At 39.6% G+C, this 22,004-nt stretch overlaps 1 protein-coding gene across 6 annotated transcripts in view; it reads right to left on the reverse strand.

Moving 5' to 3' along the window:
- The window catches only part of LOC145519792 (uncharacterized), a 256,509-nt gene that overhangs the window by 147,988 nt on the left and 86,517 nt on the right, over positions 1-22,004 (reverse strand). For 3 of the 6 annotated variants that reach the window (XR_014063919.1, XR_014063918.1, XR_014063920.1), the window contains exon 2: positions 1,990-2,104. The exons of 2 other annotated variants lie outside the window; for them this stretch is intronic. The gene's annotated coding sequence lies outside the window, so the exon portion shown is untranslated. Of the gene's footprint in view, positions 1-461; positions 2,105-22,004 lie in introns of those variants that run through there. One more of the 6 variants, XR_014063917.1, reaches the window with a different exon arrangement.

Consider the following 22,004-nt stretch of genomic DNA (forward strand, 5'->3'; position numbering starts at 1 on the left):
GATTTGTAGAAAAATTATAAGACTAGCACAAAGAGTTCCCATAAACCCTACACCCAGTTTGCCCTATTATTAGCTTCTTATTTTAATATGGTACATTTGTCACAATCAGTAAATCAAGACTGATGCATTATTGTTAACTAAAATTTATGCTTCACTCTGGTTTCCTTAGTTTTGAACTAGTGTCTATTTTTTGTCACAGGATCTCATCCAGGTACTATTTTATATTTAGTTGTCTTGTCTCCTTGGACTTCTCTTGGGAATTTACTTTTGACTATGTTCATAATATTATGTTTTCTTTCTTCAAAATGGTTGAGTATTAGATATTCATATGTCAAAGAGTAGAGTACGTGTATCGTTTCAGACCATGTTTTTCTCTGGGTATATTCCCAGGAGTGGAATTGCAGGGTCATATGGTAGCTCTATTTTTAGTTTTTAAAGGAAATTCCATACTATTGTCCATAGTGGCTGTACCAATTTATTTTCCCACCAGTAGTGCAGAAGGGTTCCCTTCTCTCCACAACCTCTCCAGAATTTATTGTTTGTGAATTTTTTTGATGATAGCCATTTTGACTGCTATGACATGGCATTGTAGTTTTGATTTTCATTTCTATAGTAATTATCAATGCTGAGCGTCTTTTCATGTGCCTTTTGGCCATCTGTATATCTTCTTTGGAGAAATGTAGGTCTTCTGTCCATTTCTTGATTGGGTTGTTTTGATGATGTTAAGTTTCATGAGCTGTTTATAAATTTTGGAGACTAATCCCTTGTTGGTCACATCATTTGCAAATATTTTCTCCCAATCTGTGGGTTGTATTTTTGTTCTGTTTATTGTTTCCTTTGCTATGCAAACACTTTTGAATTTCAGTAGGTTCCATTTGTATATTTTTGTTTTTATTTCCTTTATTCTGAAAGACAGACTGAAAAAGATATTGCTACAATTTATGTCAGAGAGTGTTCTGCCTATGTTTTCCTCTAGGAGATTTATAACGTTCAGTCTCACATTTAGGTCTTTAAACAATTTTGAGCTTATTTTTGTGTATGGTGTTAAAGAATGATCTAATTTCATATTTTTACATGTATCTGCCCAGTTTCCCCACCCCATTTGTTGAAGAGATTGTTTTTCCAACATTGTGTGGATCTTGCCTCCATGTCATAGATTAATTAACCCTAGGTGTGTGGATTCATTTTTAGACTTTCTATCCTGTTCCCTTGATCTGTATTTCCATTTTTTTTGTGCCAGTACCATACTGATTGATGACTATAGCTTTGTGGTATTGGCTGAAGTAAGGGAGCCTGAATCCTCCAGCTCTAGTTTTCTTTCTCAAGATTGCTTTGGGTATTTGGAGTCTTTTGAGTCTCCATACAGATTTTAAGATTTTTTTGGTCTAGTTCTGTGAAAAATACCAATGGTAATTAGATAGGGATTGCATTGAATCTGTAGATTGCCTTGCATAGTATGTAATTGTAATACGTACCATCTTTTGTAATATGCTACCTGATCTCTTCTAGGTACCATATTATATTTAGTTGTCATGTCTCCTTAGACTCTTCTTGGGAATTTACTTTTTAACTATGTTCATAATATTATATTTCCTTTCTTCAGAATGATAGATGTATTAGATACTCATTTGTCACAGAGTGGAGTTGGATGCCTACCTCACACCATGTACTAAAAATGCATCAGTGACATAAACATAAAAGCTAAATTTACAAAATTCGTAGAAGACGACATAGGACTAAATCTCCATGAACATGGACTCGTATATGACTGAGCAATGAGAGAAATAGTAGAGAAACTGGACTTTCATAAAATTAAAAGCCTTTGTTCATCAAAGGACATTATCAAGAGAGAAGAAAAAACAACCTATAAAATGGGATAAAGTAATTGCAAATCATGCATTTCATAGGGGTCTATAAAGAACACTTAAGCTCAACAACAAAAAGATTTGTTAAAACTTATTTAAAAATAGGCAAAGGATTTGTACAGACCTTTATCCAAAGAAGTAAAAATGGCCAGCAGGCATATGAAAAGATGCTCCACATTGTTAGTCATGGGGGAAAATAAAATTCACAGTGAGGCATTACTTCACACCCTCTGTGATGTCTGTAATGAAAAATGTAAAAAATAACAAGTGTCAGAAAAATATGGAGAAATTGAAACCCTCATACATTGCTGGTAGGAACGTAAAGAGGTTTAGCCAGTTTGGAAAACAGTTTGACAGTTTCTTAAAAAGTTAAACATAGAATTACTTTATGACGCAGCAGTCCCACTCCAAGGTGTATACACAAAAGAACGGAAAAAATACTCGAACAAGTACATGTACACAGAAGTTCATAGCAGCACTATACACAATAGCCAAAAGGTGGAAAGAACCCAGATGTCCATTAGCAGAAATGGATAAACCCAGTGTGATATATATATATATATATGTGTGTACAGTGGAATGTTATTCGGCCTTTAAAAAGAGGCAGGTACGACACAGTTGAACTTTGAAAACATGGTGCTAACTGAAAAAGGCCAGTCACAAAAGGTCACACATTGCATGACTCCTTTTGTAGGAAGAATTCAAAGAGACAGAACCTACGTTGGTGGCTGTCAGAGGCAGAGTTTGGGAAAGAAGGAAAAAATTACTTGGCATGTACAAGTTTTCCTTTTGGGTGATAAAAATGTTTTAGAACTAGACAGAAGTGGTGGTTGCACAACATGGTGAGTGTACTAAATGCCTCTGAATTTTTCACTTTTAAATGAATAATTTTATGTGTGAATTTCACCTCCATAACAAAAAAGGGGAGACTTAAAAAGTGGTAGGGATATTTATCCATCACTTCTTTATCTCCAGCTACTTTGAGAGAACCAAGCATGCAATAGGTACCAAATAAATGTCATTGAGTAAATGAAAAATTGCACCTATCTTTTAAGCCCAGCAGTTGTCTCTCATAGCTGGGCTGGAAAAGTGTCTTAAGTTTACTTTCAAAAAGAGTTTCTGAGCTACAGTCATGGCTATAGTAGAAATACACAAGCCACAGTTTCCCCAAAGGACAGAAGATGGGCCCAGTTTTGGAAGACAACATTCTCCACCATCTGTCATCTTTACTTTTGGTAGAGAGCTGAAATTGCTGACTGTGTCTCACTAAGACCCCTGATACTCCTTTGCCTCCCACCCAGCACACTCTAACAAGAGTAGACTTTATTCACCATATTTACCTGACTAGTTACTATACAAACTCTATGTGCAGCAAAGCTCAGCTGTTTGTAAACCACTGTGAGTGGTGTAGATTAACTTTGCCAAGAGCCTCATGAATAGAATAAGAACACATAGCAATATAATTATTCAAAATCTGTAGAAATAAGTATAGTAGGAACCTTAATTACCTTCCAATCTTTGTTTTGTTCAGCATTTATTATGTATCAAGCACTCTAAATGGTGCTTTTAATACATCATATAACTGAATTTTCACCCTGGTAGTCCTATATTTAGATGAAGAAGCTGAGGCTTATAGAAGTCATGTAAGAAGAGGCAGAGCAAACATTTGAACTTGGACATTCAAACAATGAATGTTGGCTTCATTCTGTTTTTTGCCAGTGTGCTTCTTCACAGAGTAGAATTGATAGTAACTAGTGGCCTCACTGCTTTTATGCTGTTGGTTCCTTGACCAGAGCGAAAAAGACTTCAAGTTTAAACAAACCGCGGAAGGTCTCTGATAGCATTAGCATGGGTCACATGCCAACCTCCTGGCCAGGTAACAGAACACTAAGATCAGATGTATATTAGGTTAGGTTGACCCTTGAACAATGCCAGGGAGGTTGGGGCTGGGGGTGCCAAACCTCTGTGTAGTCAAAAATCTGCATAAAATTTTACGGCCATTGACTAGGTGATAAAGAATCCGCCGACCAAGCAGAAGACACAGGTTTGATCTCTGAGTCAGGAATATCCCCTGAATAAAGAAATGGCAACCTACTCCAGTATTCTTGCCTGAAAAATCCCATGGACAGAGGAGCCTGGAGGGCCACAGTCCATGGGGTTACACAAGAATCAGACGCAACTTAGCAGCCAAACAGCAATTCCATATCCAAGTGTCCACATCTACAGATCGGTTGAATCTGTACTACATAGATGTAGTATGAGCATGTGCTCAGTTGTGTCCGACTCTTTAAGACTCTGTGAACTGTAGCCCACCAGGCTCCTCTGTCCATGGGATTTTCCAGGCAAGAATACTGCAGTTAATTGCTATTTCCTCCTTCAGTGGATCTTCCCAACCCAGGGATCAAACCTGTGGCTCCTGTGGCTTCTGCATTGGCAGTCAGATTCTTTACCACTGAGCCACCTGGAAAGTCCACATAAATGTAGTAGTATAGTACATATTATTAAAAATATCTGCATATAAATGGACCAGTATTGTTTATGGGTCAGCTGTACTGTTATTTCCCCAAAGAAGGTGAGGACTGTTTGGGGAATCCAAAACAACAAAGCATGCTGCCATCTCACTTCAGTTCAGGCCATAGTTTAAAAGACACCTGCCAAATAACACCATCTGTTAAAAACACAGTATGATAAACATAAGAAAAAGGCACTCCATTTGTTGGTCAATAATGTAATGAAGAGGGCTCCATTCTATCATTAGATACTATGATAGAATGAACCAAAAGTTAGGGTGCAGTGGTTCTAAGTCCCAGCTCAGTCACTTTCTCTCTCTGCAGCCTCAGGTAAACCCAGTTTGGGCCTTGATTTTCTACCTAAAGTTATAACAGTTGCCATAAATAGTTTTCAAAGGCCTTTTCAGTGTAGGTAGCTATGATTTTCTTGGTCTAATCTCCCAATTTTGGAGAAAGATTCCTAGATAGCCATGTATGGGAAAGCATTTTATTGCTGTTTTCAGTTTAAATACCTCTTTTCTAATCTTTGTTTGGCCTTGCAGTGCTGGTTTTGCTTATAGTACCATAAATTCTTTAGTTTTAAGGTCTGATTTTCACAGTGATCACAGGGAAAGTGTGTATTCTGTGCAGTATCCAGCTTTACCCAGCCAAAACTTCACAGAGGGAAAATGGAAGACAGACGCATTGTTCAGTACATTGAATCAGAATAATAGAATGAAAACGCAACTTTTAGCTTTTTCTGGGTCAACATAGCTTCAAAGTAGTAGAAATTTGGTAATTCTTAGTTACATTAGATGGGAGTTTATTAGCCTTTTACAAACCATCCCCTTTGATAAACCTAAGTATCCCACGTCAACCCGCAGAGTTTCTGAAACGCAGCCTTGGTTGGTCAGGGGAGGTGGGGAGAGCCTCACCTCTTCCTCCTTCTCACCATTTAGAGTCACTAGAGCCCAGAATTTAGACCCTACTTTCTGTAGATGACCACATGGCAACATTTGTCAAGCTTTACTTTCCTTCAGTTGTATCATAAAATTTGTAAGCTGCTTTTTAATTTCCAGTTATTAAACTACAACATTGACTATGCTTTTATTTATTAACCTCCTCATCCACTCCATCATCCTACCCACAGAAGGGAGGTTCTGGTATGCTTCCCTAGGAAGAAATGTCCTGCAGTTGAGGACGACAAGTAGACCGCACTTAATAATAATTTTCACTCATTGCAGCTCTACTTTTTCCTTGAAATGTTACTTTTGTCTAAATTCCTTAAGGTCACTTCTGAACCTCAGTTCCCTTCATAAAATTGTTATGAAAATTGGGGAATCATTTATATAAAGGGCTTGGCACACTGTCTAGAATGTAATAAGTGTTCAATGAATATTCAGTTCAGTTCAGTCACTCACTCATGTCCGACTCTTTGCGACCCCTTGAATCGCAGCACACCAGGCCTCCCTGTCCATCACCAGCTCCCGGAGTCTACCCAAACTCATGTCCATCGAGTCGGTGATGCCATCCAGCCAACTCATCCTCTGTCGTCCCCTTTTCCTCCTGCCCCCAATACTTCCCAGCATCAGGGTCTTTTCCAATGAGTCAACTCTTCTCATCAGGTGGCCAAAATATTGGAGTTTCAGCTTCAACATCAGTCCTTCCAGTGAACACCCAGGACTGATCTCCTTTAGGATGGACTGGTTGGATCTCCTTGCAGTCCAAGGGACTCTCAAGAGTCTTCTCCAACACCACAGTTCAAAAGCATCAATTCTTCAGCGCTCAGCTTTCTTCACCATCCAACTCTCTCATCCATACATAACTATTGGAAAAACCATAGCCTTGACTAGATGGACCTTTGTTGGCAAAGTAATGTCTCTGCTTTTAATATGCTGTCTAGGTTGGTCATGACTTTCCTTCCAAGGAGTAAGCGTCTTTTAATTTCATGGCTGCAATCACCATCTGCAGTGATTTTGGAGCCCCCCCAAAATAAAGTCAGCCACTGTTTCCACTGTTTCCCCATCTATTTTCCATGAAGTGATGGGACCAGATGCCATGATCTTAGTTTTCTGAATATTGAGCTTTAAGCCAACTTTTTCACTCTCCTCTTTCACTTTCATCAAGAGGCTTTTTAGTTCCTCTTCACTTTCTGCCATAAGGGTGGTGTCATCTGCATATCTGAGGTTATTGATATTTCTCCCGGCAATCTTGATTCCAGTTTGTGCTTCTTCCAGCCCAGCTTTTCTAATGATGTACTCTGCGTATAAGTTAAATAAGCAGGGTGACAATATACAGCCTTGACGTACTCCTTTTCCTATTTGGAACCAGTCTGCTGTTCCATGTCCAGTTCTAACTGTTGCTTCCTGACCTGCATACAGGTTTCTCAAGAGACAGGTCAGGTGGTCTGGTATGCCCATCTCTTTCAGAATTTTCCACAGTTTATTGTGATCCACACAGATAAAGTCAATCAAGGCTGCTGTGTACAGTTGTACAGGATGTGCACTACACGACTCCAGGGGTTGCAAATCAAACCACAAGGTAAAAGACAGTCCCTGGAATTGTGATATGTAGAAAACAATAGATAAGTAGACAAAAATATATAGGCATATGGGTTACATTATATATATAATATTATATATGTGTGTGTGTGTGTGTGTGTGTTGCCAATGATATCTGTGAATTTGCTAAACAGAGGGTGTCTGATTTACCAGGACTCCTTCTCTGCTCCTGCTGTATAGTATCATCAGCAGAGCTAGGAAGTCCCAGGCAGCCAAGTATGCAGTCTCAGGCCAGCAGGATCAAATCCAAATGATCTCCCAAGCCAGCTCTTGAAAAGGAACAGCATCGGTGACCCAAAACAAAAGGGAGTATAGAACTGAAGCATTCAGGAAGAACCACATGAGGTCTTCAGCAAACTTCCCAGGCTTCCAAGGAAAGTTTATGTCATTTTAAATATCAGTTGTTTAGATTGGGATTGCCATGAGAGCAACATTCTGCCTCTATTGCGAAGACCAATGCCCAGAGGACAGAAGCTGTATCTCTGTTTGTTTGGACTTGAAGTGAATGCCTGCCTTGCAGCCTGCAGGCTGTAAGTGTTTCATAATCAGTGGATGCTGGATGCTTCAGTTACTGCTGGAGACATGTGACCACAACAACAATAAGAAAAGATGGAACAAGGTGAGGAAGAAGAGGCTGGAGAATGTTCAATTCATCACAGGCTCCCTGACCATGTGTTTTATGGCATGAAACACTCAAGGCAGAATGTGACATTAAAGAAAAAGGGAATCTATGACCAAATAAATATTCGTGTGAAGGATTCTTACTGAGCTACCTACTTAGAGAAGCTCACATACCTCCAATTAGTGAGAAGTGTATTTCCCAGATGTGATACTCTATGCCCAGACTAACCACGTGTGAAATGATATCACTCACTTCCCTTTCCTACTCACCTAATGTGTTGCTACTCAATGGTTGGCAAGATAGGCCTTTCTCAGCAGGAAACACCTAAGCTGCTCAACTCCATTTCAAAGGACATGTATTGCTTACCTACTATATGCTATATAAACCAATGTGAATAGGACAAAAATAGAAGTAGATTGCCCACTTCAAGGAGCACACTGTCCAGTCAGAAAAGCAAGAAAAGGAAAAGATTGCAAAATGGGAACTCTGTACTCCAATAGGGATGCTAATATATTCCTGCCAGAGTGATAGGCAGCAAGAAAGAAAGAGAAAATAAAACACCAAATGTCCAACTTATACTAAATTTAAACTGAAGAACCTGATGACATCAAGAAATTTTGGATTAAAGCAGAATCTTTAATCCAGGGCACCTCCAAGGGAGAGGCTTATCTGTTTGAAAAAAAATTGTGTTTTTCACTTGCAAAGTAGTTATTTACTGCATCTATAGAATAAAATCACTTTGTTTCAGTCATTGCACACATGATTAATTAGTCAATGAATTAGAAAATCATGCTTTAGTGGAATCCCATTTATCTAATGAGCTCAACTTATTGGGAGGCAGTGTCCAGATAATATCTTTCTAAAAATCTTTACCTGCCCCCCAGCATTATTCTCTATAAGAGGATCCTTTTATCCTTCAAAAGTCATTACTAGCTTCAAATGAGAGGAAGCAAAAATGGTTGAATTTGAGCCTGAGTAAATGACAGGTTATCTTCCTGGTTCAATATGCCCTCCATGTTTTAAATAAAGATGTAGTTGAAAAGATAAGATTGGAAATTTAAAAATAAAGCTGCCAATTCCAGGTTTAGATAAGAATCTGAAAACATAGCTCCTTCCGCCCCCGCCAGGACATTCATTGATTTAGCCTGTTTTGCAGACTATCTCTTGTTCTCAACTATTGCTCCAAACAGTTCTAAGAATTCTGTGAATGATATATCCATATGCTCTCAGAACTTGCCACCTTTTGCCTGGACTGAATAGCAGAACCTGGTTCCTCCCCTGTGAACTAAGTTTTGTACTTTGGATCTGAGGATGCCAAAGTGAATCTTAGGAAATCAAACTATCAGCTGGCCACTTTAAATAAAAATGTTATCCTTTATCAAGTACCCACTGTCAAACCAGGTAGTTTTGCTCATTTAGTTCTCAAAGTATAGTCAGGCAGGAGTATCCTTAGCCCCATTTTGCAGATAAAGACACTAACTTGTGCAAGTCAGATGGCCAAGAAATAGAGTAGGATTGAAAACCCCTTCTTGGAAACAATTAAGCAGGTGAAGGCAACAGAATTGAGATCCTGGTCTTTTCATCCAAGGCCTGATCCCTAAAGGAAATGAACACTTCAACTGCTTTGAGTCCCTTCAAGATGCTACTTGATATAAAATATTTGCTTAGAAAAAGACTCTTCTATTAAAAGATAACTAAGTCTCTCCACTACCATCTGTAGGTTGTCCGTTATATACAAGATCTTATGCTAGGAAACAATGGGTACAGACTTGGGAGCTCCATGACTCATACTCTCAACTAAAATTGAAGCAATCATAGGCCGATGACTAGCTATCCACATATACACATGGCAAACGTGGGGCAGAGTCATTTATTTATAATTTAACAAATATTAATTATGACTGTTTCTGAATATCTGAGCCTGTATTTACTTACATGAAAAATAAGGACCAAAATGTCCTTGCCTACTTCCCTAGGCTGTTGCAAGGATTCATTTAAGGGATGTGTAAAATTATTTAGATGATTATAAACTGTCCCACTACCACACGCTTCTTATTACACTGAGGCAGTTCCCACACAGAGGTTCAGACCTTCCAGAGTTTGATTTCCTCTGCTGTGTAACCTAGGGCAATGTGTACTCTGGTTATAAACCACTCTCTCTTTTTAAATTTTTAAAAATTGAAGTGTATTTGATTTACAGTGTTGTATTAGTTTCAAGTTTATAGCAAAGTAATTCAGATATATAGATAGATATATATATAAAATACATGTGTGCACTCCATTGGTCAGTCACATCTGACTCTTTGTGATCTCATGGACAGTAGCCTGCCAGACTCCTTTGTTCATGGATTTTCCAGGCAAGAATATTGGAGTGGGTTGCCATTTCCTCCTCCAGGATATCTTCCTGACACAAGGATTAAACCTGCATCTCCTGCATTGCATTGGCAGGCAGATTCTTTACCACTGAGCCACCTGGGTGTGTGTGTGTGTGTGTGTGTGTATTCTTTATCAGATTATTTTCCATTATATGTTATTAGAAAATATTGAATATAGTTCCCTGTGCTCTACAGTAGGTCATTGTTGTTGATCTGTTTTATATATAGCAGTGTGTGTGCATATGTTAATCCCAAACTCCTAATTTATCCCTTCAGTAACCATGTTTTCTATGTCTGTGAGTCTATTTCCATTTTGTAAATAAGTTCATTTGTATCATTTTTCTTAGATTCCACATATAAGTGATATCATATGATATTTGTCTTTCTCTGTCTGACTTACTTCACTTAGTGTGATAATCTCTAGGTTGATCCATGTTGCTGCAGATGACATTATTGCATTTTTTTATGACTAATATCCCATTGTATATGTATACCACATCTTCTTTATCCATTCATCTCTCTGGGGACACTCAGGTTGCTTCCATGTCTTGGCTAGTGTAACTAGTGCTTCAGTGAACACTGGAATAAACCCCTATCTCTTAAATTAACTTGACTGAATGTTTATCTCTTAACAGCAAAAGTACATGATGCACACTTGAGGTATATGGGCTCTGGATACAAATATAGCATCAAAACTATCATTTCTAAGATGAAAGTCCCCAAGGTACAATGAAAAGAGCAAGCATTTGAACATCCAATAGACTAAAACTTGGCTCTGTCACTCACTGTCGTGAGACCTTGGGTATATCATTTAAACTCTGAACCTTGATTTCTTCACCCATAAAATGGGTGTATCAATATCAATCTCAGAGTTGTCATAATAAATGACAATATGCTATAGAGCCCTGGTATATTGGAACTGATCAGTTAAATCCTGTAAATGGAAGGTTGGATATGCATGGCTCCCGCCATTAATTAAACATAGCTCTCCATTTCCACCATCTCTTTAAACTTAATTCAAATTACTGAAGGTAATCTTAAAGCTGCAGAGAATGGATAGGGAATGACTAGCTTTTGTCACCTCTCGCCTTTCCTATCACCTTCTCTTTGTTAACTGCTGTCTCACAGCAGGATAGAAAGGCTGGTACCTGGCCAGGCAACTTCAGCACTGGCAGAAAAGTAAAGCAGTGGCTGTTTCAGATGGTCCCTTGTGAATGTGTCCTCAACTGTTAGGCCTCCAGGGGGGCACATCCAACTCTACTTCCTTCTCTTGTCCTTCCCAGGCAGCCAAAAAGAGTCCACACCAGTGCTCTCTCACATGTCCCATATCTTATCCTTGGGAAATGCTCATGCATCCATTCCCCAACATGCAGCACAGCAGCCTTCTCCCAGAGCTTGTACCAGAGCCAGCTGGGCGACCCTTCTCTGGCCTTTGGTTTCCCTGGAAGGAGGCAGTCCCTGGGCTATAGGCCTTTTTTGTTGGGATTCAGACTTTTTTGTTTGTTGATTCAGCCCTGAATCAGACATCAGTCATCTAAATCTCCCAAACACAGGGGACACATTTCAAAGTTCTCCAACTGTGTCATGAAACCTCCTTCCACCAGACTTCTGGTAAAACCAGGGGTCTGCAAACTTCTATAAAGATGAACCCTCCATTGTAGTACCAAAGCAGCCATAGGTGATGTTATTTAAATAAATGGGGTGGGTGTCTTCAGTAGCATTTTACTTATGGACACTGATATTTGAGTTGCAATGAATTTTCATTGGTCACAAATTATTTATAATTCCCCTCCACATTTTATATTTGACAAATGTAAAAGCCATTATGAACTCATGACTGTACCAAACCAGGCAGTAGACCAGATCTGACCTGCAGATTGTAGTTTCTTGACTCTGGCTTATGGTAGAATGCCTTCCCTTCCTCCAAAAACAAAAGAAAACCACAAACAAGATGAAGAGTCACACAAGGTGCAGGAACTCTCACCCATAAAGTCTCTATGTCAGTCTGTTCACATAGTCTCACTCTCCACACTCTGGCCTCTTTTGATAACCTCAAAGGATGGGCTGGGGGAGGAACGGAGAGCAGTCTGTCAAGAGTGCTAGATCAGTTTATTGGACATGTTCTTTAAAAATCTTCATGTACACATTTGTTTCACTTGCCTTGTTCTCTTGAATCGGTCATATTGACACCTCAATTGAAACAGACAAATGGTCTTTTCTCAAAACTTGTTGCAGTAGTCATTTCAGTCATTCTCATCATTAACTGCTGAAATCTACCATGAAGAGGGAAAGAAAGAAATACATTTGGATAAAATAAATGGTGGAAATTGTTTTCTTATATTTCTGTGCTGAAGTTGTTGATTCATATTGATCAAGAGGAAGCACATTTATTCTGTTTACCTAGCTGGTCATGTCTTCTCTGTCCTATAAGTAGGTATAAAGTGAAAGTCAGGGCATCTTTTTTTTTTCCTTTCATCGAGTCAGTCATTGTTAGGAAAGTTGGCTTTGAGGAGTAATGGGCCATCTTTCATGTTGTGGTTTTGTCCACAGGAACAGAATCTGGCACTAGGGTCAATTGATATAACTATTAATATTTATGGCACCAAGATATTTCAACTTAATGTTGACTGATTTTTGCACATTTTCAACAGTGAGTTGGTTTTAAGTGTATTGAAGTAGCAAGTGTATATATACTCCTATGGAGGCCATTTTTACCATGCATATTGCTTCAACACCAAGTATCTTTAAGCTTTGATTGGGTTTTTAACTTTGGAGACTGTAGGATTTACACTAAGGGAAAGGGAAACTCAAAGGGAAAATGATGAAGTCTGGGTTTTATAAACCAATGTCCTTTTCCTTTTGAAAGTGTTACTCTGTTGTAATAAAGTCATAGTACAGCAAATGGATATTAATATGCATCATATCAAGAGAACATTCTTACATGAATACTTGTCCTTTAGAGTTACATAAGGTCTGCCTTCTAACAAGTTCAAAGTACTGATGAAACATGTCCTTATTCATTGGCTCCATATTTCAGAGGATCAGGAGGGTACAGAAATAATTTTTCTTTCATTTTTCAGGTGACTAAACTGAGGCCGAGAGAGATTTTGGGGAAAATAAGAGCACACAGCAGGTAAGAAAAGATTCAAATATTACTTCACTTACAGACCTACAAACTCTTTTACTTGGTGATGGTGAATATTCTTCAAAACAGGGCCATAGAACAACTTCTCATATGTAAATGTACATAATACAAACCATTTTTAAGAATCTTATTAACATTCCAAGCCTGTGAAGCAGTAATAATATTTTCTAGGTTGGAATCAGAATATTCAGACTTACAAAGACCTAAGAGATCATAAAGTTCTGCTCATTCATTTTACATTGGAGAAAATGAGGGCCAGAGGGAATAAAAGATGTTCCCAGGTTATCCAGCTAATTGGAGGCTGAAAGACCAGGTCTTCTGACATTTTGTGACCTTTTCACTGCATTCTGGATGGCAAATACATCCTTCATTTGGTGCCAGTAGAAGACATCTATAATCAATCACCCTACTCTGCCAAGCCTAGTCACAGTCATGCTAAACATATTCTAGGCAGTCATAACTAAAAATTAGTTAGAAATTAAACCTGTTTGTCATCCATGATATTAAAATGCCTAATATAATTTTTAAAGCTTTTTATTGATAGGTGCATAGAATATAGCAGGCATGGTACACATAGTATTTAATTGCAACCTCACAGCAACTCTGTGCAGTTGGCACAATTACAGTTATGGAAAATTAAATTCAAGGAGAGTCACTCAAGGTCAAAGTAGTGACTTGTAGACACCTAGAAGTTAGTCGATAGCACACCAAAGATTTAAATGTAGGTCTTTAAAAAATATACATGTATATTTAAATACATATATATATATATATATATATATATACACACATATATGAATTTCACTTAAAGGTTCTCCATATCCCATCTTATTCCCTTTAATTATTTTTAAATTTTTTAAAGAAAAATTGTAAATATTTCAAGTGTACAGTATAATCTAATATACAAATATATTGTGAAATGATTACTATAGTTGAGATAATTAATGTATCTTCCCACCACAGTTAATCACTTTTCTGAGTGAGATGAGTGTACCTGAATCTATTCTGTCAGCATATTACCATTGTTCAGTACAGTATTATTAGGTATGGTCATCATTCTTCTATATTAGATCTCTAGATTTACTCATCTGGCACAATTAACAAATTTACACTCTTTGACCAGCATCTCCCCATTTTCCCTACCCCTCCCAGCCCCTAGTAACCATTGTTCTACTCTCTGCTTCTATGATTTTGACCTTGTTTTTGAGTCCACATATAAATGAGACCGTACAGAAATTTTGTTTCTGTGTCTGGCTTATTTGACTTAGCATATTGTCATCCAGGTCCATCCCTGCTGTCACAAATGGCAGGGTTTCCATCTTGTTCGTGGTTGCATAATATTCCATAATGGATGTGTATACGTGTTGTTTCCATATCTTGGCTGTTGTGAATAATGCTGCAGTGAACATGGGGGTAGAAGTATCTCTTTGCTATACTGACTTCATAAAGTGTGAATTTGCTGGATCATATGATAGTTCTATTTATAATTTGGGGGGATATCGCCATACTGGTTTCTGTAGCAGCTGTACCAATTTACATTCCTACCAGTGATGTACAAGGATTCCCTTTTCTCTACATCCTCAGAAACATTGGTTATCTTTTGTCTTTTTGATAATAGCCGTTTTTACAGGTGTGATGTGACATCTCATTTTGGTGTTAATTTGTATTTTCCTGATGATTAGTGATATTCCATACCTTTCGTGTATCTATTGACCATTTATTTGCCTTCTTGTAAAAAATGTATATTCAGGTCCTTGGTCCATTTTTAAAATCAGGTTATCTTCTTGCTGTTGAGTTGTTTTGAGTTCCTTTTTTATTTTGGATATTAACCCCTTATGATATGGTGGTGGTATTGTTCAGTCTCTGAGTCGCATCTGACTCTTTGTGACCCCATGAAGTGCAGCATACCAGGCTTCCCTGTCCTTCTTATGTGTGGTTTGCAAATATGTTCTCCCATCTATAGGTTGTCTCCTCACTCTGTTAATTGTTTCCTTTGCTGTTCAGAAGCTTTTTAATTTGATTCAACCAATTTGTCCATTTTTTTATTGCCTGTGCTATGTAGCACACCCTCCCCCAAAAATCATTGCTCAGACCAATGTCAAGGAGTTTTTCTGGTCTTACATTTAAGCTTTCCATCCATTTTTATTTGATGTTTATATATGACATGAGATAAAACCTAGTTGCTTTCTTCTGCATTATATTACTCCTTTTTGAATACAACCTTTATCATCTTTTTGTTGTTGTTCTCCTTCAGTTATCTTCACCTTGGAGAGGTGGGTTACTTTTTCCTTGCTGAATTTAATAGTAAGATCAGATGCTCCAAATTCAGTGAATTGGAAACGCAAAACAATTCCCTATCTTTGCAGTCTCCATTCAGTTGTTAACTTTCTGCAGGTTAGAAATGGCCTTTTCTTGAAAGGCATATTTGGTGGAACAAATAAACTACCTTTTGTTAGGGATTTGCTGTGGCCCTCCCCCAGGTCCTACCCCCTCACCACATACATTTCCAACTCCCTTACACAACTTCCTCTGCTTCCCTGTCCTCAAGTGAACATGAACAAATTCAGCCCTGCTGTGTTTGGCATTTTAAATGGAGCTGGGACTAGGCCAAAATAAAGTATTTCAGCTTCTTCTAGCAATTCACCAGCAAAAAGATTAAGAAGGATTTACAGCTATTTTCAGTTATATGTAAATGCCACCAGGGTAGCTTAAGAGATGGGGCATACATTCAGGAATCTTTTGCCTTTGTCTTGCTAAGTCAAATGGGAAAAAAACAAAATAAAGACCCAGGAGAATTAAATATTATACTGCCTACCTAGGTTTTTTAGCTGTCTCTAAATTAGTTAATGGTACATCCAAGTCTATGCGAGTAAAGTCCATGAAAGATCACAACAATTTTGCTGGACACATCAGTTTATCTGGACACAGAAGTAAATCCACTGAGATGATCTTTCTTCATCAAACATGACCAGCCTCTGCTGACCTAGTTCAGCTCCTAGATGAGAACCTGGGAATTCCTTTGAATGCCTCATAATATTAGCACATGGCCTTAAGCCCACTTACTCACAAAAGGAACCCAGTTTTTAAACATCACTGGTCCTTCTCTGCAACTTCTATTCAAAGTCAAAGGAAATGAATGACCTTAAAAGATCCTCTTGAAAGAGTAAACTACATTTGTCTTCTCAGTAAAGAAGATGAAAACAAATATCCTTAGTGTTTGCAAACTGAGAACCAACATTCTGGTCCCTATGGCAGAAATGAAACACTTGGCCTGTTTCTGGACTGTATTTGAACAGTTTCAGCTGCCTGGTTGTACCTGGCTTCTTAGAAAGATAAACAGTCTCCAGGCCCCCAAGGGTGTTGGCTATGATGGCTTGCTTTACCAGTGTAAAAATGTAAGCTACCGAGAAGAGTTCATCCTATCCAAAGGCATAGGCTTTGTCAGCAAACAATTTATCCTGCATCTTGTTAATACTGAGAGGTATTTAATGTAAACTCCGGATTATTCAAGCGTTGTGCAGCATTTAGAAACACAGCTGCACCTCCTGGTGTTCTGTTGAAGTTCCTTTGTTGAGTCTCCATTAAAATAATGTAGCAGTAATGTGTTGGGAAGAAAAGGTAAATAGTTCTTGATTTCATAATTTATATACAGCTGTGTTTGTAAGCACATGGTAGTCTGGGTAGGCGAATGCTGCTTTTGATTTTTCGGTTCAGCTGTATGGCTGCCATGATTCAAGAAGCACTGAGTCATGACAGACATTTTCAAGTGAAATTTGATCAGCATGGACAACCAATGTAAATAATCAAAGCAGTTCACAGTAAGTGCCATAGGAACCCTATACTGACAATGTAATAACTTAGAGAAGAGAGAGAGCCCTTGTATCTGCCTTCGATGATGCTGAAAGACTTCTCAGAGGATGGAGCATGAAAGGTGGATATTAGGTGGCACTTCACTATGCAGAGATGAGAGAAAAGACAGTTTAAGAGCCAGGCCTGATGTCTAACTGAATGTAAAGCATGTGCCTGCACTTCCGTCTGCATCTCCCCGGTTTTCTCCTGGCTGTCCTTTCTATATCAGAATATCCTTCCTACACGTTAAAATCTGTGCTAAATCCTAATTATAAGAATTCTGTCCTTGAGGGCAGTAATCATATGTGTCTTCCATGACATTTTACAAACAATTATCATACCTGGTGTGTGGTTTGAGTTGAGTAAATATTTACTGAATTAAAACTCAGGCCACAATCTACTACTTTTCCTCTCCACTCACAGCCTACCAACCACTCATGTTTGCCTCCCACCTGCTGCCATTCGCCATGACTTAGATATAAGAAGTAATTCACACACATTTGATGGAGGGATGGATGGGGCAGCTTGGTGGTGTTGGTGACAGAACAGTGCCCACAGCTCTGTAACATGCTCACCTTATAACAAGTGTCACTGCGTGCAAGTTATTTGATTTTCAGACTAGAACTACAATACCCAGGCGTAGAGCTGACCCTTCTTACGTGATGGAATCATCTCAACACTGTCAAGTCAGGACTGCCACCCTCATCATGCTATAGGTGATAAAACTAAGGCTCAGAAAGGGGAAATCGCTTGCCCAATGTTCAGTGAGATTGTACACAAAGGAATGGGGAGTTGCATGTCTGCACATGTCACTTCAGAACCTGAGTTCTTGAGTCTCTTCAACAGTGAAGCCTTTATTTCATTCCATAGCAAACAGCGAATAGCATTCATTGATTCTTCTCCTAAGAACCTTCCTGACCCCATGTTGTGTAGAAAAAGAGAAGCAGAAGGAAAGTTGAGGGAAAAGGGTATAGACAAGATGTCTCAGTCAAGGGTTGAAATTGGTTCATACATGCATAAATTTTCTCTGGGCTATTTTGTTGTTACCTGAATTGTTTCCCTACACCTCCAGTGGCTTAATGAATGAAACAGTGCAGGAAATGCAAGTTTATTAAGTGAAGTCTAAATGGCAAGGTCAAAGCTTCTGGATGATATATTCCAGAATCATCTCAGAAGGACTTTTACTGTTGGATATCGTTATTTCTGCCACTGCTCGCCAACTTCTGAGCATATAATTGAGAACTGTCTAGAAAATACCTTCCGTTTCTCAGTGTCTGCTAGGGCTGTAGGGCTGTATGGCTGTAGTACTGCCAGCAGCGCGGTGAAAACAGGTTTAGTGAATAACAAATCTTGGCCGGGTCAGCAGCCAATTGTGATTCCATCCCCTCTGGATACCCATTTCTTAGAACTGGACCATCTTCTGTTGATATTTTCAGGTGAGGGTTCATATCCATACTGGCTGGTACCTTTGTTATGACTGAATAATGAATAAGGATTATCAGAACCAGAGAGCCGAATGCAAGGTCTGGCTCATACCTAAGAGAGAGAGAGAAGAGACAGGAAGGTTCAACTTACCTGTTTATACCAGGCTTTGCTACAAAGTCCTGCCTGGAATTAGAAGTTTAGGTTTTCAAGGTCTCTGTCTAGGGAGATGAAGATTTTAAAAGTCTTAAAGAAGGAATTTTCATGAATTTAAGTTAGGAAAATATTTAGTAAATTTAAAATTTAGTAACTTTACAAGTAAAGGGAGTAAAAAATATGTCTCTATCAAGATTTTTTTTTTAATAAAGAGGAAATAAAGCCCAAAGTATATTAAAGAATTACCTAATTCAGGTTGAAATTAAGAGATAGCTATTAATTATTTTGTAAAGGTATATCTCACTTCCGAGAACAAACAGGGAACACATATTCTTTCCCTTCTTCCTCCCTCAGACTTCCCCTACCCAGTTCTGATCTATCCCTATGTTTTTTCCTACATCTCTTTAATAGGATAACTATTAAAATTGCTTCTTGCAGTCTGACCTTCTTGCCAGGCAAAATCAATCCCTTGTGTTTCTCTGCATTTCCAGTGGCCTTGCTGCATCACAGTGCAGAGAAAGGAAAGTCACTTTGAGAAAAAAACCGACAGATTCCTTGCACTAGACCCAGTTCTTCTGTTACTATTAAATTAAACTGTTGATCCAATTACTGCCACTCACATTTCTGTCTGGAGGCTGAGGGGGTGGCACAAGCCAACTGGGAATATGGCCTCTTAAGCCTTCCATTTCCCGTACTCCTTCCTACAGTACACTGTGGGAGAGGTAGCCTGAGTGACAAAGGACCAGGTCCTCCCAGAACGGATGGGCCATGAGGTTATGGGGGTATCCAGGGTCAACAGGGTACAGACTAGATGGCTTTGGACATTTATACTGTCTTGCTTCAAAGGGACTGAACATTTTGAGAGGCGGAGGAAGGGTGAATAGGGGGAAAGGAAACAGTCCTGTTTCAACCCATTTTTTCTATACTACTGCAGCGTGAGCTTCAAAAAATGCAAACCTGATCACCCCCTGACTTGCTTACACTTTCTGGACTCCTCTTGACTTCCAAAGAATCGTAGTGTGGCCACAGTGTACTTCTCTGGTCTGGCCATTCTTGTGGATCCCACACTCCAGCTGTACCAGGACTTGCTGTGCTCTCTCTTATCTCCTCGTCTTGGCACGAGGAGTCCTTCCCTGGCCTCCCCTGGCTTCTCAGGCTTGTTTGGTTAACTCCTCTGCATCCCTCCTGTCTCACCTCTGGTATTGCCTTTCTCAGACCACCTCCTCAGATGCCATCACCACCGTCATATTGGGGACAGTCAGTGTGGTCTCTGTCAGGGCTTGCAAAACTTTCTCTGAAGACATGCGATGTGTTGCTCAGTCACTCAGTCAGGTCCAACTTTTTGCACCCCCGTGGGCTGTAGCCTGCCAGACTCTTCTGTCCATGGGATTCTCCAGGCAAGAATACTGGAGTGGGTTGCCATTTCCTCCTCCAGGGGATCTTCCTGACCCAGGGATCAAACCCGTGTCTCTTGCGTCTTATGCATTGCAGGCGGATTCTTTCCCACTGTGCCACCTGGGAAGCTACAGACAGTAAATATTTTAGGCTACTCAATCCTACCATTGATGCAGGAAAATGAGCTAGTGTGTGTTCCAGTGAAATTTCATTGACCAAAATAGATGGTGGGCTAGACTTGGCCTGTGAGCTGTGTTTTGCCACTTCCTGATCTCAATTCCTAGAGTTTCTAAAGCTTCAGTCTATGACCACCCCAGTAAGAAACCATTACCACCTAGGAGACAAGGACAAAGTCTCTTATCTCTTTGTTCCCAGTGCCTGACACAAGGCCTAGAGCCTGCATGATGTGCAGTGTTCTTTGAGAACAGGTATGATTGGATACAGGACTAGAGAAGGTCAAATCCGTCTATCATTCAGTCTGCTGTGACTGCTACACTTTTTCACAATCGATGCTTTCTCGTTAAGACAGAACAGAAAATATTTTTTTAAATGTTTGAAGTTGTCTTTGGATTTTGCTGGTGAGGAAGAGAGATTAGTTAATAGAAAGCTTGTCTTTCTGTGTCCTTTGAAGGGGAAACAAGGACACGGGAAATGTCTTCCTCTCAATCTGGAGACCCTGAATAACTGGCTCTTCTAAAGATTCCAGATTATTACTGGTAAGCCTTCCAGCTCCCGGGAAGCTGACAAAATCTGTTGAGCCTCATTCCTTGGGCCTGCACACGAGGGCCATCAGCAGTCTGACCCATCTAATATCGCACTGAGACACATTTCTGTCCATTGCATCCTGCCACGTTGCCAGCAAGCCTGGGCAGTTCCAAGGCAAGCATTTCTGGCTGTTTTTCTAAAGCAGTGACAACTGGCTGTGTTGTTTGAAAAGCCCTGGATATCTGTGGGGAGTGAGGGAATTCCCTTCCCTCCCCTAGTAGTTCATAATCCAATGATCTTTAAAATACTCTAATTCCTCAACAACCATCACAAGAACAAAATCCATATCCTGCAGCTGTTTAAAGAGGTAGAAGGAAGCAAAAGTGGGGTTGGCAAAAGAGTGAACTTTTGTTCTTTTTTCCTGCCAAGTCCACACCCAGTGTCTCCTGGTGTAAGTACCTTTGTTTTCATGGGGAGAAACTCGTCTTACCCTCTCTCAGTTCATATGGCCTGAATGAGGGAAGAGCTCAGAGGTAAAGAATCTGCCTGCAAGGCAGGAGACCTCGGAGGTGTGGGTTCAGTCCCTGGGTTGGGAAGATCTCCTGGAGAAGGAAATGGCTACCCATTCCAGTATACTTGCTTGGAGAATCCCATAGACAGAGGAGCCTGGCAGGCTACGGTCCAAGAATGAGAGAAGACCAAGTACTGTGGTGCATGGGTGGGTGCAATATTCAGGCCTTGCCAGTCTCCGCCTTTCATCTCCCAGTCCATAAAAACTGTCTCGGAGGAATGATGCCTGTAACTCAGGCCAGTCAGAACCATTCCTGCTACTTCTGATGGGAATCCTGGGAAGACTCAAGTGAGTTGAGAGGATAATCTATAAGTCAGGAGCAACTGACAGCCACTTTGTCAACAGAGAGGGATGCAGAGCTGAGAGACAGTTCTGATGACTCTGCTTGAGGTCATGACCGAGCCCCATCCAGAGCTTAACATCCCCCTGAAATTTTCAGGATAGTGAGCCAATAAACTCCCATTTTTGCATAAGTTGGTTAGAGTCAGATTTCCATCTCTTGTGGCTATAAGAATCCTAGTAGAAAAAATGCTCACACACTCAAATCAAGTGTCTCATCCTGATACCTTCTCTTGCGATAAGCAAGCATGTAGTTGATGACCCACTTTCTTGCACTGGGGCCTTTATAGACCTTAAGATGTATTGAGACAATTTATGAATTGGTTCATGAATTTAAATGTAGGAGGACTGGACTCGACTGATGGCCAACATCTACTGGTCCAAGGTTAGAGATGTCCCTTTCAGGTCATTACAAGTAAAGCTAGAAGAGGCCTCAGACCATATGGTCCGGGCTTCTCATTTGATAAAGGATGAAAATGAGGCCTATAGAGGGGAAAAATGTTTACTGAC

This window comes from Giraffa tippelskirchi, chromosome 9 (assembly GCF_054371585.1).
Source record: "Giraffa tippelskirchi isolate mGirTip1 chromosome 9, T2T-mGirTip1v1.2.pri, whole genome shotgun sequence".
Taxonomy (NCBI): domain Eukaryota; kingdom Metazoa; phylum Chordata; class Mammalia; order Artiodactyla; family Giraffidae; genus Giraffa; species Giraffa tippelskirchi.